The sequence below is a fragment of the Lotus japonicus genome, chromosome 1 (genome assembly GCF_012489685.1).
Source record: "Lotus japonicus ecotype B-129 chromosome 1, LjGifu_v1.2".
In the NCBI taxonomy this organism is placed as follows: Eukaryota; Viridiplantae; Streptophyta; class Magnoliopsida; order Fabales; family Fabaceae; genus Lotus; species Lotus japonicus.
This window is the reverse complement of record NC_080041.1, coordinates 43,106,363-43,116,302: the sequence shown is the minus strand read 5'-3', so window position 1 is coordinate 43,116,302 and position 9,940 is coordinate 43,106,363.

Sequence of the window (9,940 nt, the reverse complement as noted above, 5' to 3'; positions counted from 1 at the left end):
CTCCAATCATGGTATCTGGACAGTGGATGCTCGCGTCACATGACGGGAGAAAGACTTATGTTCCAAGACCTGAAACTTAGTTCTGGAGGTGAAGTTGGTTTTGGAGGCAACGAGAAGGGTAAGATTGTTGGTTCTGGAACCATAGGCGTCGGTAAGGGTCCATGCATTCATAATGTTTTATTAGTGGACGGTTTAATGCATAACTTGTTGTCAATAAGTCAATTAGCTGACAAGGGTTATGACATTATTTTCAATCAAAAGTCTTGCAGAGCTGTAAGTCAGATTGATGGCTCTGTTCTGTTTAATAGCAAGAGGCGGAACAACATTTATAAGATCAAACTATCTGAGTTGGAAACTCAGAAAGTAAAGTGTCTTCTTTCTGTTAATGAAGAGCAATGGGTAGGGCATAGACGGTTAGGGCATGCTAGTATGAGAAAGATTTCTCAGCTAAGTAAGCTTGACCTTGTCAGGGGCTTACCCACTGTGAAGTTTTCTTCAGATGCTCTTTGTGAAGCATGTCAGAAAGGCAAATTTACAAAAGTCCCTTTCAAGGCTAAGAATGTTGTTTCCACCTCAAGGCTGTTGGAACTTCTGCATATTGACCTATTTGGACCGGTGAAAACTGAGTCTATAGGTGGCAAGAAATATGGGATGGTCATCGTTTACGACTATAGCTGTTGGACATGGGTAAACTTCTTAAGACGCAAGGATGAGTCGCATTCAGTGTTCTCTACCTTAGTTGCCCAAGTGCAGATCGAATGAGAAATCCAGTAGGATTGTCTACGTGAGAAATGATCATGGTGGAGAGTTTGAGAATGAGGAGTTTGAGAAAATCTTTGATTCCTATGGGATATCTCATGATTTCTCTTGTCCTGGAACTCCTCAGCATAATGGTGTTGTAGAAAGAAAGAACAGAACTCTCCAAGAGATGGCTAGAACCATGATGCAAGAAACTAATATGGCCAAGCACTTCTGGGCCGAGGCAGTAAACACAACGTCTTATATTAAGAACAGAATCTCCAAAAGACCAATTATGAATAAGACTCCTTATGAATTGTGGAATAATATAAAGTCCAACATTTCCTACTTTCATCCTTTCGGTTGTGTGTGTTATAGGTTAAATACTAAAGATAGATTGCATAAGTTTGATTCCAAGTAGGGGTGGGAATAGGCCAGGCCGTTCGTAGGGGCCTATGGCCTAGCCTACCACAGGCACAGGCCAGGCCAGGCCAAATTGGTAAATAGGCAAGGCTTAGGCTTTTTGAAAAGTCTATTTAGTTAAAAAGGCTAGGCTCAGGCCATTTAAAAAGCCTTTTAAGCCTTATAGGCTAGCCTATTTAAGTTAAAATGATTAGTATTTTTCTGGTACATTGTAAATATGATTAATATAAATATATTTTACCATTGATGATGTCTATAAATTAGAAATTTAGTATAATATATTAATATTATATACTTATTGACATTTTTATATATTTAAGCAAATTGACTTGTATAATGACTCAAAGTTATAAGTCTATTTAGAAATAGATATATAACGTATTTAAATACCTTAATATGAAGTGTGATTTTAAACTAGCTCTCCAATTCTAAGAAACCAACATAATCTCTCGTTTAGTTTCATCTCTACCTAATAGCTTATAATATTATGAGTTTGATTGTTGAAAAAATTAGTTTAGTATAACTTAACCCGTTAGTTTATAAGTTTGATAACTTCTGTACAAATAAGTTTGTTAGTAAATGTAAAACTGTTGTTGTGAAACGGGCCTTTAAATAGGCTACCAGGCCAGACCAGGCTTTCGAGAAGGCCAGGCCAGACTCGAAAAAAAGCCTTTGACAGGCCACATGCCTTAAGATTTTTAAACAGGTTAGGCCTATTTACGCAAAGCCTACCTAGGCCTAGCCTATTCCCACCCCTTCCAAGTCTGTGAAATGCTAACTGTTAGGATACTCTGAACGTTCTAAAGGTTTTAGGGTTTACAACATTGAATCTAAAACTATCGAAGAGTCTATACATGTTAGATTTGATGATAAGCTTGACTCTGACAAGTCAAAGCTAGCTGAAAAGTTTGCAGATATGAGCATAACCATTTCAGAAGAAGACAAAGATTCAGAGGATGCGAATCCAGAAGCAAATGCATCAGAAGAAGCTGCCACAACTTTTGAACCTTCACGTCAAAAGAAGAGAAGTGTAAGACCCGGATTTGCAGAACTGGATTTAAAGTTTAATTTCCGACTCACGCGTAGAATCAGTGTAAGCTTGATAGGAGTTTACAGTTTGGGAAAATTCAATGAAGAAGAAAGTTCAGGAATTGCTTGAGGATAGTACCATAGTCGTTTTAGGAGTTAGTGCGAGTCGTCTGCACACTCACCTTATGGCGAGAGTGTCCAGAATAGGCTAATTCCGCTCTTAAAGCAATGTTTAAGCGAAATTCTAAATCCTTGGAAAAATAAGAAGTTCTCTTTATTTTTCCTTCGACCAGTGTTTCATTTCGGAACCCTGTACTGTACGCACGATAGGATTCACTTCTCGGAAGTTCGACGACGCTAATTTCTTTTCTTCAAAAACCCTAAATTCAATCACTGAATGAAGACTTTTTCTATTCGGAGCTTTTAACGAAGTTTCCAGCCGCGTTGCCAGATTTCTTTCGACGTTTCCAATCTTTCTTCAGAACGAAGTTTTGTCGTTTGACCGTCATAGCAAAAAGTAGTTTTCGGGGCAAATTAACTTACACCGCTTTTGGATCGTTTTTCCCAAATTCAAGAAACCTGTTTTGAGTTCTGGAATTCTGTCGCCAGATCTCGCTTAGAATTCACCGATGAACGTGCTGCAAAAATCGGAATCGCGAAATATTCATTTTCCCGCGATTTCACTCTCCTATAAATAGTAGAAAAATCACAAAATCTTACCCATTCTTCACTTGGAGGCCACGAGTTTGGGAGGGAGAAGAGGAGAGAAGAACTTTGTCGTTTCTCGACCGATCTTCGAGCTGTATGTCTCTATTTCACGGCATCGAGGTAACTTGCTTGATTCTTACCTCTGATCATTCTTTTTGTCGCGTTTCTTTAGCTATTTATGTGCTCAAAGTTTCGAGCTTTTCGTAAAACTGTCCGATTTTCCTGATTTTTCTGTTGATATACCTTCCATGCTTGCACAACAACCTAGAACACTCGCTGTTATTCGCCGATTTCGATCAAGATGTCAAAGATCTGAAAAACTGTGTAAAAAAACCCTTTTTGCGCACATATTGAAACTTTAATGTCGAAAAGTCATAATCCGACTTAGTGTCTTTAGGATTAGTTGCTACAAATGTCGTTGTGAACATTCCCATCAAATTTGTTTTCCGAAGTTTTAACTTTGAGTTTTTGAGCTTTAATTTTGGACCAAAACGCCCCTAGCTAGTCGTATTTTGACCCGGTCGTTCTAAAAATTTTCCGACAGTTTATTTACCTTAGTTTTACCCTAAAACTACCTAGGAATTAATTTAGATCGAAGAAAAAGCGTCGGAACCCTTTTTCTCTTAGGGCCGTGAGCATGTTTTGGGGGGGGGGGAAGGTTTTCGTTTTTCGATAACTCGTCCTCTCGTGTTCGATTGTTGTACTCTGAAGCTTTAAATGCTTTGTCTATCGTTAATTAGTTGTGTGTGATCGAGCTAATCGATTTTGTATGGATTTCTGCTTTGTTTTCTCCGAGGTTCAGTTGAAGGAACTTTGGGTTCTACGGAGCAACTGTGTGAGGAGAACCTATACCGCGAGGCTGGAACAACTCGAGGTTAGGGAAACTTACATATTAGCTAAGATTGCATGATAGGCGTCGATAAATTCGACTTATGTATGATTTTGATATTGGTTATGATGATGATTTATTGTTATGTCGTTTTTCATGACTTATGATATTGATGTTGTATTGAATTGTGCGTATTGACGCGATTTCGGAGCGATGAATCACTGAATTGATTCCTTTTGATCTTTCGGGTTGAATGAACAACCCTAGGCAAGTCCAAACACGGGGTTTGAGACTTAGCCATTCGTTTGTATACTTAGACTTTCCCCGGGATTTACGTTTGGTGGATTTTTGGCAAACTTAGAAAAAAATAGAATCTTGGAAACTAGAGACTTTAGGAAACTTAAACTTCGAGAATTAAACTCATAACTTAACTAATTCAATTTGAAACGTTTTCATTAACGAATAAACCATAGGGAATCTCAATGGGAAAATGATTGCGAAAGACGGGGAAAAGTCGACTTTGTCGTGGGTTCTGGAGAATTGGTGGACATCACGGGGGTGAACCACGGTGACGAGTGAAAGTCACCGAGTACTTGGGTACTCTTGTTGTTGGAGTTATGTCGTAGGGTCGGCATTAAACTCTTGGGTTTGAATTTTAGAATTAAAGCTAAACACTTGCGTTGTGAAGACGATTCGATGTTTGGCTAACCATATTGCATCATGCATACATTCGAGGTTTGTACGATCGAAAGATTGGGCCTCGGTGAAGTTGGGACGGCTTCACGAAGGTTGGGACGGCCTTCATCGAAGAACACATGGATGTATCTTCGGCATAGCGGGCAGAGTGGCACGACCTAGGGTGGTTGGGGCTGATCCGACTATGTATGGGTTGTAAGCGACACCCGAGTAGAGTTGTCGACACTAGGCCTGTGTTGGGCAGAATCGTGGTGCCCATCCCAATTGAACTATCCGGATCATATTGAATTGCATTTCACGCATACATTCACCCTGACTAGAATTGTATGTTATCTGAATTGTCGAAGCATTGTTAGAGCCGATAACATGCTAGGATTACTTATATATATATACATACATAAACATATATATCTATACCCAAATCACATGTTGTATGTATACTTACTTTATTCCGTGAGTTGACCCAAGCGCCTACTGCCAGATGTCGATGGCGGACTGGTTTTCGATGGTCTCTCCCTCGGGGGGGATCAGATTTGAGTTGGTTGACAGACATGCCCCCACCGCTTGGGTGATCGATGTTGTGGATCATCGGGCGACGTACCGGGGAAGGGTCATGGAGGACCGTACTACGAGCGTGGACGTCTGACGAGGGGAGTTCTATGACGAATGGAGCTGAGCTTCAACTTGCCGCCTTCAGTTCGCTATGGACCAGGCACTGGTCGAGGACCACCTGCACCACCTTCATCTTCATCCGATGAGGAGGACCCATCCGAGATCGAGGCTGATGTTGATGCACCTGTAGCGCCACTTCCTGCTACTGTTGTCGATCCTGCCGACGTGGCGTCGTCCTCGAGGCTCATGGAGCCGAAGAGGGAGCCTGTTGTTCCATCTGCCTCTCGTCGTTTTCCGTTTACTCCACCGCGCGGCTACCGTGTGGAACCCCTGGTTCGTGTGGTAATGGAGGATGTCCTTACCGAGGAGGTAGATGTTGAGATGGGCTCGACTGGGGTTGTTCGCAGGACAGTTAGGAAGGAGGTCGTAGACTTGGATACCGAGATGATCACGGTGGACTCTGACTCCGACACCGACGTCGACAGCTACTCGTCAAGCGACGAGGAGGAGGAGGAGGAGCTTTGAGCGGTACTGGGAGGGTAGGTTAGGCATGCGTCATATTTTGTGTAGAGCTCTGATTCGTTTTGCTTTAGGGACAGGGTAGGTTCCCGACGCATGGCTTTTTGTGTGGTTCTCTTACTGAGGGATCACAGTGAGTCAGTCGAACTATAGGGGTCTTTACTTAGGCCATTTTGAGGCTGACTTTCTCTTGAAGGATTGTATTTATGACTTTTACTCACACTTCTGGATCTGTACATATTTGCCTACGGGCACACTACTTTGGAGTCACTGTGAGTGCGCGTGACGTGGGAGTGCAGCTGAGGCTGTACATGTTTATATATGTCGTACATCGGTTAGTTTAGTGTACTGGGTTATGTCTTTATTTTTCTATCGCTTTATTAAAAAGAAAAAAAAAATTACCTGTTTTCCGCGTAAAGTTTATTTTTGAGTTACTAAAGTGACACCTGAAAATCGGGGTGTTACATTGTGGTATCAGAGTTTAGTTGAGTCTTTTGGGAGTCTTTGGGGAATAGGTCTTCTGTGCTAGGTTGTGTGACTCTGCAAAGAGTGAAAATTGATTGTCTGCAGAGCGATTTTCGTTCTAATCGATTGCATTGTTACTTGATCATATGGAATAGTCTTCTGGTGCTATCGTACGATTAGGACTAATAGTTTCCATGGGGTAACAGACGATGGTGAACACGAATCAGCTAGCTGAGATGATGGCCACTATGGCCCAGGCAATAACTAATCAAGCGAATGACAACGCTCAGAGGCGTGCTGCGGAGGAAGCGCGTGATCAACACCAGCGTCAGAGGGAGGTGACTCTGGATCAGAACAAGGGGCTGAATGACTTCAGGAGACAGGATCCACCTAAGTTCTCGGGCGGTACTGACCCGGACAAAGCGGATCTTTGGATCGAGGAGATAGAGAAGATCTTTGGTGTGCTACAGACTGTTGAGGGAGCCAAGGTGGGGATGGCAACCTTTCTACTGTTGGGTGATGCTGAGTACTGGTGGAGGGGCGCCAGAGGGATTATGGAGGCAAACCATGTGGAGGTGAACTGGAATTCATTCCGTGCTGCTTTTCTGGAGAAGTATTTTCCTGATAGTGCTCGTGACGAGCGTGAGGCGCAGTTTCTGACTCTTCGTCAAGGGAGCATGACTATTCCGGAATATGCTGCTAAGTTGGAATCCTTGGCCAAACACTTCCGATTTTTCCGTGATCAGGTTGATGAACCCTATATGTGCAAGCGCTTTGTGAGAGGACCGAGGGCTGATATTTGGGACTCAGTGAGACCGTTAGGGATTGTGCGGTTTCAGGCATTGGTTGAGAAGGCTACAGAGGTAGAATTGATGAAGAACAGGAGATTGAACAGGGCTGGAGTTGGAGGACCAATGAGGTCGACACCTCAGAGTTTTCAAGGAAGGGGAAGATTTCAGGCAAAGAAACCATATCAACGTCCTGCGGGGAGAGGGTTTACCCCAGGATCTTACAAGCAGATGGCTGCTGCTGCTGCTTCTTGAGGGTCGGGAAACCGTACCCCAAACCGTGAAGTGACTTGTTTCAGGTGTGGAGCAGTCAGGCACTATGCAAGCAGTTGCACAACACCACCAAGATGCTTCAACTGCAATCGACCCGGGCATCTGGCTGTGGACTGCAAGGCACCTAAGGCTGAACCGTCTGTGAATACTGCTAGTGGAAAGCGCCCAGTTGCGAGGGGAAGAGTTTATACAATGGATGGCGAAGATGCTAAAGGAGTGGATGGCTTGATCAGAGGGGAATGTGAAATTGACGGTAACCTTCTAACTATACTCTTTGATTCTGGTGCAACTCATTCTGTTGTCTCTAAGGATTGCGTGTCAAGACTGAATCTTCCTATTACTGCTTTGAGTTTTGATCTTATGGTAACTACACCTGCTAGGACCCTACTTGCTAATGCTGCATGCATGCACTGTTCAGTAGTATATAGAGATAGAACCTTTCATGCCAATCTAGTATGCTTACCCCTTAAAAACCTAGATGTAATATTAGGGATGGATTGGTTATCCCACTACCATTGTCTTTTGGACTGTAGTCGAAAGAAAGTGGTGTTCCCAGACTCGGATCTTTTCGAGTACCTTTCTACTAACCACATTAGTGCATCGTTGAGCGAGGGCACTCAGAAGTACTCTTCATTGCTAAGTCTGGAGGGAAGGAAGGACTCAGATGTTCATGGTATCCCGGTGGTTCGAGGCTTCGCTGATGTTTTTCCTGGAGACGTACCTGGATTACCGCCAGTACGCGACGTAGAGTTCGTGATCGACATTGTACCCGAAACCGGACCGATTTCGATCGCACCTTACCGTATGGCACCTACAGAGCTAGTAGAGTTGAAGTCTCAGTTAGAGGATCTTTCGGCAAAAGGATTTATTCGACCAAGTGTCTCACCGTGGGGAGCGCCAGTGCTTTTAGTCAAGAAGAAAGACGGAAAGTCTAGATTGTGTGTGGACTATCGACAACTCAACAAGGCAACGGTCAAGAACAGATACCCGTTACCGAGGATAGATGATTTGATGGATCAATTACGAGGGGCTGCTGTATTCTCCAAGATAGACTTGAAGTCGGGCTATCATCAGATCAGAGTAAAGACTGAGGATATACCGAAGACTGCTTTCAGAACTCGCTACGGACACTACGAGTACCTAGTGATGCCGTTTGGAGTGACGAATGCACCTGCTGTTTTCATGGACTACATGAACCGCATCTTTCATGAGCTTTTGGATCGGTTTGTAGTGGTGTTTATCGACGACATTCTGATTTATTCGAAGGACGCTAAAGAACATGAAGAACATTTGCGCCAAGTTTTACAAGTGTTGCGAGAGAAAAATCTGTACGCGAACCCTTCCAAGTGTGAATTCTGGCTTGAGGAAGTCAACTTCTTAGGCCATGTTATCTCAAAGGAAGGCATAGCTGTGGATCCAGCGAAAGTGGAGACTGTTTTGGCTTGGGAACAACCGAAGACAGTGACAGAAATAAGAAGTTTTGTGGGTTTAGCTGGATATTATAGACGCTTCATTGAGGGATTTGCCAAGATTGTTGGACCTTTGACTCAACTTACGAGGAAAGATCAACCTTTTACATGGACTGAGGCGTGTGAATCAAGTTTTCAGACTCTGAAGGAACGTTTGACGACGTCACCTGTGCTTATTTTGCCACAACCGGAGGAACCTTATGAGGTCTACTGTGATGCTTCACATCAAGGCTTGGGATGTGTACTGATGCAACATCGGAAAGTGGTGGCTTATGCTTCGAGACAGTTGAAGACTCACGAGAAGAACTACCCGACGCACGATTTGGAGTTAGCTGCCATTGTGTTTTCGCTCAAAATCTGGAGGCATTACCTCTATGGTTGTACTTTCACGATATTTAGCGATCACAAGATTCTTAAATACTTGTTCGATCAGAAGGAGCTGAACATGAGACAACGAAGATGGATGGAGTTTATCAAGGACTACGAGTTTACGCTGCAATATCACCCTGGGAAGGCAAATGTAGTTGCTGATGCTTTGAGTAGGAAGATGCATGTCTCGTCAATGATGGTTAAAGAGCTGGAGTTACTGGAACAATTCCGAGATATGAGTTTGGGTGTGACACCGTCTGAGGGAATGTTGAAGTTTGGTATGATCAGAATTGCCAGTGGACTGATGGAAGAGATTAGAGAGCGACAATTGCAAGATGTGTTTCTACTAGAGAAGAGAAATTTAGTGATTCAAGGGAAAGACCCGGAGTTCAAGATAGGAACTGACAACATCCTACGATGCAAGGATAGAGTTTGTGTACCTAACAACCCAGAATTGAGGAGACTGATCATGGATGAAGGACACAATACAAGTGGAGCATTCATCCTCGAATGACAAGGATGGATCAAGACTTGAAACTGAACTTCTGGTGGCCGGGAATGAAGAAACAAGTGGCCGAGTATGTAGCTGCATGTTTGACTTGTCAGAAGGCTAAGGTAGAGCATCAGAGATCTGCTGGTATGTTACAGAGTTTAGACGTGCCAGAATGGAAATGAGATAGCATCTCCATGGATTTTGTGGTGGCATTGCCAAGAACACAGAAGCTACACGATTCGATTTGGGTAATCGTGGACCGTTTGACCAAGTCAGCGCATTTTCTACCAGTGAGAACTACTTACAACGTGGAAAAGTTGGCTGAGATTTATGTGGCTGAGATTGTGAGACTACACGGAGTTCAGACGAGTATTGTGTCTAACCGTGATCCGAAGTTTACATCGCACTTTTGGGGAGCTCTTCATGACGCATTAGAAACCAAGCTGAGATTGAGTTCGGCGTATCATCTACAAACTGACGGGCAAACAGAGAGAACTATTCAGTCGTTAGAGAATCTACTGCGTGCTTG